This window comes from Triticum urartu, chromosome 4A (genome assembly GCF_056163025.1).
Source record: "Triticum urartu cultivar PI428250 chromosome 4A, HENAU_Tu73, whole genome shotgun sequence".
Taxonomy (NCBI): Eukaryota; Viridiplantae; Streptophyta; class Magnoliopsida; order Poales; family Poaceae; genus Triticum; species Triticum urartu.
Genome location: NC_141876.1, coordinates 233757222 through 233763221, shown reverse-complemented (window position 1 = coordinate 233763221; position 6000 = coordinate 233757222).

Sequence of the window (6000 nt, the reverse complement as noted above, 5' to 3'; positions counted from 1 at the left end):
TTGCTTTAACTTCGCGGTGTCATATGTGGTTGCATGTTTCATATGGTGTCGAGCTTGTATTCGAAAGGCCGAAGTTGGTCTTTATTAAGATAAGGAAAGATATTTTTTTACATGAACCACCATCCCGGAAGTACCAGAAGAGAAATAGCTAGTCAGGGCACTGGCCAAGCCAGTGACAAGCCCAGCACAGACAGGAATCACCTGGAAGCCAACTAAAAAGCCATGATGGTGGCGAAGCAGCCCGCCACCCACCAGGCTCTCAGGTCCTCGATGATCATGCTCACCACTCCAGCCGGATGTCTAGCTTGTATTGCTTCCAATTTGGTTAAATTGCATCTGCTTAGCTTACACACTATACCTTTGAATATGACATGCCTTCCTTTTTTTGGTACATACACATACTTTTGTCTATTAACCATGTTCTTACATCAAACTAATGTTCTTGTGTATCCCTTATCAATCACTTATGATGACACAGTCACCCCAGCGGGTTACCTTGAGAAAAGATCCTCTTTTGAAGAATGCAGTGTCATCCTCCCCGCATGATTCTCAAGAAACAGCAAGGCTAGATGAAGATAGTGAACATAGCTCTGTAGTTGATGACCACATTTCCCCTACACCAGCATTGCAGGTGCTTTCTCTAACTTGGCAGTGTGATATGTGGTTGCATGTTGCATATGGTGTCTAGACTATAATTCTTCCAATCTGGTTAAATTGCATGTGTATTATGCTTAGTTTATACATTATACTTGTTAATGTGACATGCCTTCCTGTTTTAAGTACATAGTACATTTGTCTATTAAGCATGTCCTTACATAAAACTATTGTTTTTTTGTATCCCGCATGAATCAATATGATGAGACACCTTCAGTATATGAAGTGTGATATTAGTTGCATCTTTCATTTGATTTATAGCATGCGCTACTTCTAATTTGTTGACACGCCATTTATGATGGGACGCTTTTAACTTGGTAGAGTCATATTGGTTTCATCTTTCATGTGGTGTCTAGCTTGCATTGCTTCTTATTTGTTGAAATGGCTTCTTCTTAGTTTACACAAATAGTTGTGAATATGCCATGCCATCCTGTTTTTCGTACATATTCCATCTTGGTTTCATGTGTTTGCCTTACATCAAAGTAGTGATTGTCAGTACCATGCATGAATGAGTTCTAAAGAGTGAATTTTATTGCTTTTTCTTGTCGGTTTTACTTGACAATTCAAAATCAAGAAAGAGGAAGGAAAGTATCAAGGCAGCAGATATAGGTGCTCCTTCCAAATGGAGGGCCTCTACAGATTCTACTCCGCCACCCCAAGAAGATTTGCAAGACAACACATGCATAGACACTCTACGTAGCTGTGTTGATGATGAGCACGTCTCCCCTAGTGCACCATCACAGGTGCTCCCTCTAACTTGGCACTGTTATATGTGGTTGCATGTTACGTATGATGCAAAGCTTGTATTGCTTCTAATTTTGTTGAATTCCATCTGCTTACTTTACACATTATACTTGTGAATAAGACACGTGTTCCTGTTTCTAAAACATACAATATCTGTCATCACACGATGTTCTTACATCAAAGTACTACTATTGTGTAACCTGCAACAATCACTTACCATAAGACATGTTTGACTTGGGAGTGTGATATAGGTTACATCTCGCATTTTTTTCTAGCTTGTACTACTTCTAATTTGTTGAAATGGCACTTATGATGAGACAATTTTAACTTGGTAGAGTGATATTTGTTGCATCTTTCATATGGTGTCTAGCTCTCATTGCTTATAATTTGTTGAAATGCCTTCACCTTAGTTTACACATCATAAGCTGTGAATATGCAATGCTGTGAATATGCAATGGCACTAATGACGAGAGACCTTTAACTTGGTAGTGTGATGTTATTTGCATCTTGCATATGATTTATTTCTTGTACTGCTTCACATTTGTTTAAACGCCATTTATGACAAGACATTGTTAACTTGGTAGAGCGATATTTGTAGCATCTTTCATATGGTGTCTACCGTCCATTGCATTGCTTCTAATTTAGTAAAATGTCTTCTGCTTAGTTTACACATCATAGTTCTGGTTATCTCATGCCATCCTATTTTTCATACATATTACATCCTCCTATCTTGTTGTTGTCTAACATCAAAGTTCAATTCGTCTATATCACACATCAAATTGTTCTAAAGAACTAAATTGTTATTCGTTTTTCTTGTTGGCTTGACTTAACATGGCACAGAGAAAGAGGAAGGAACACAGAATGACAGGGAAAAGGAAGCGGAAGAATCCTGCAGATTCTGCTGGTACTAATGGTGCAATAGAAGGTCCAAGTCCAGCAGAAAATTGTACAAACAAGGTATCCGTGCTACGCGAGCTACAGAACAAGCCAAATAGAAACCAATAGCTACCACCAAACAAGCAGAGATAGCCCTAGTTGTTGCAACACCTTCCACAGTACCACCAGCTGCACGAGTTACTCATTGGTCAAGTCAGCTAGCAGCACGTTCCCAAGCTCCCTTGCCATCTGACACTACTTTCGAAGCACTCTTGACACAAGACGAGTTGGCAAGATTAGATGAACTTTGTGAGCTTCAATAGTAAGAAAGTAATTGTTGGGGTCAAGTTACAGTTGCATGCTTCTTTATATGTAGTCTCACAGTTTGATGTACACTAACACTTCCTATGTTTGTTGTTGGACTAGCACCTAGGCGTAAGAGGAAACAAACATCAGGGATAATGCTCGATAGGTTAACTAAATATAGAGGAGCAAGAATGGAGATCCGTTTTGAGGAAAGTTTAAAAAGTCCACGTGATGCTACAGAGTCAGCCAAGTTAGTATCAGAGGCATCGGTTGGCGTTAGGTGTAATGTACGTATCCTCCCAACATGGATTCAGTACAGGAATGACAAAGACGAAACCCAGTTCAACACCTTCCTCGACCATTTGTCTATAAGTATGGTTATGTATGGAAACTAGTAATATCATCTTGCTCTATCCCATACTTTCTAGGTTGTTAATAATGAGACTAATTTTCAACATATGAGGTTCAAGTTGGATAGCCAAGATGATGCAAGCAGACAAGCTTGCACCCATGTTTTCAAGTCTGCTCTGCGAGAATATCAGTATAACTTGAGGAAAACTCACTTTGAAGGCAAGGCTAATAGTGAACTTGCCCAAACATCTCCATTGGAAAATATATCGGATGAAGACTAGAGAGGCCTCGTTGAACACTGGTCTGATCCAAAGTATCAGGTACATTATATATATGTGATCAGATCACATGTTGAAGTCCTATTTACGCGTGTGCCTCACAAGTCTATCTTCTTGTAGGTGAGCTATTTAAAGGACAAGGCCAACCGTACGAAAGTGAAATTCCAACAGACGACAGGATCTCATAGCTATATTGCACACTACGAGGCTCTTGTAATTAGTTACCGTTTCACTCTTTTCACTGTACCATATTATCAGATCTACATTGACTTGTTCCAAATGCCGAGGAAAGCCCGCAAGGACTAAAAAGTACCTAAACCAAATGTTGTGGAAATCTTCAAGGACTGTCACACCAGCAAGACGAAGGGCATGCCTACACCAGTCAAAGCCGCTGTTGTAAGTCCTTAATCCTCATGCCTTTTAACTACTACTTACTCTGACTTGTGCCTTGAACTGGATGGTTTGCAGCCAATGTCTATTATTGTTTTCAATTTTGTACACAATTGTCTTAGTGTACCATTGCATCGTACAAAGTTTAAAAGAGAGGAGTGATGTCCCTTTGATCTTGATGTGTAATCTAGTTCCGTGCTGGACTTGCCCACACAACATTACAATTGCCTGTTTGTCTATTCTCAGTTGTTTTGTGATATGAATGATGTCATACTATGCTTACCGTATTATAAACTTTGTCTCTTTATCCTTAGCTGTCAATACAATGTGAAGAAATAGACAATACATTAGCCATGATACATGGTCATATGTTTGGAACCTGGTTTTATTATGTACTTTGCAGTAAAATACAACTAATATTTTACATGGGTTCACCAAAATGAGTTCTGTATATAGAACAAAGCTATTTTTTTGGTTTTGCTGACTCCTTAATATCTTCTGTTCTGGTACTACTAATGTAAAAACTCAACTTTTCAGCAAGCTATGGAAAAAATGGTGGGTCAAACTGCCTCATGATCAAGATATGCAAGCTCAAAATAATGTTATATCTGCGCTCCAGACACAAGTCCATTCCCTAACACAGACCCTTTGTGAAACAAGGACAGACATTGTTCGATGTCGTCAAGATATGCATGGTTTTGAAACCAGACTATCAGACATTTGTTATGTTGTTCAGGAGCCTAGGATAAATGAAGGCGAAGGTTATGGTGCTCCATCGGACAATACAACATGAAAAGGTAATAGTCAGGTCAAATGAACAGAGCTTCTGAACTTCTGGTGGTGCACTTATCTGCCAGACTGTTAACTTCTATGCCAACCTTTTGTTTTATAGTTGTAATTTGTTTTGTTGTGATACAAAATTTGTTCTTAACGGGCAGCCACCGGCTGAAGAAAATAGCAAGCCATTTTTGTATAGTGTAGGGTGTTCCCTATATTTGCACTGGTGGCGATCTTTGATGCCCAGTGGATGTAATCTTTGCAATCGCCTTAATAGCCTAGCGTTAGTTTCGGGCTTATTTATTTCCTAGTCTTCTGTTTCCCTGGTTTGCTAGTGGCTGCAACAACCATGGGCCATATACGGACCGTGGTAACCTTGACCCTGCTACAGGCCGTAGGATCCATGGGCCTCCTACGGGTCGTCGATAAATGGGCCTCCAACAGAGCCGTAGAATCGGTGGGCCTCGGGTAGTCGGATAAATGGGTCTACATGGGCCGTAAACATGCCTAATTGGTATTGGCCCATCACGTTAACTAGCTGTTAGCAGGCCGGAGGACAGCAAAGGCTTAATTCTGTCACAGGCATAACGAGTCGTTAAGGGGCCAGAATATAGGATGGGCTGGAAATGGCGCAACGGTTAACATGCCACAAACAGGCCGACTCTGGCCAAGGGCCGAATTTGGCCAATTAGGGGAATAGGCCAGTAACGGGCCGGAAGTAATCGAGGGCTGGAAAGGAACCCAAGAACGTATGGGCCACCAGTAGGCCGAAAGCTAACATGGGCTGGAAACGGCCCATGTGAATCATGGGCCGTTAATGGGTAGAAAGAAATTTACTGTTCATTATGGGCTGAAGTCACCGTGGGCCTCTAAATGGCCTAAAGATACGAAAGGCCTCATATGGGCCGAAAGACGTCGTAGGCCATACATGGGCCGAAAGTGAAACGGGCTAGTGTTATATTCAACGGCCCACATGACATTACTGGGCCGATTTTGGGTAGGCCCTAACGGGCCGTGAGTTACCGGGCCATAAAATGGGCTATTTGTGAAGAGGCCGTTAACAGGCTTTTCATGGGCCAGCGCGTGAACTTTTGACCAAGTCAAACGGCCGGCCTTTGTAAGCTAAATGGGCCAGTAGTGGGCTGTCGCACATGTTGACATATCATAGGCGCCTATCTAACCCACTAAAGAGCTGACATGTGTTTCCTCTAGCCAATTAGAATTTTACACGTGGAAAATTCCCAGTGGTTTGGGCTGTTAACGGGTTATCAGATCTAAAACCAGACCCGGTAGCTTAACGGCGACCCGTTACGGTGGATACCACATGTCGGTCACCCTTGACGAAACCACTCTGTGACGCACGATTTATCGTCATGGAAGTGAACACTTCCGTGATGATAATTTTGGTAATGTCATGGAACACTTCTACGACAACACATGTATGAATATCTTGATTCTATCATAAAATCGTCATGGATGTACATGCATGATAGAAAACATGACCTACTATGACAAACACGTATCATCACAGAAGTGTATATTTTTGTAGTGTACCCCCATATCTTTCTCGAGTACATGATGTCTTCCACGTCTCTCAACTCAAGCGTTGCTCCTTAGATCCCAT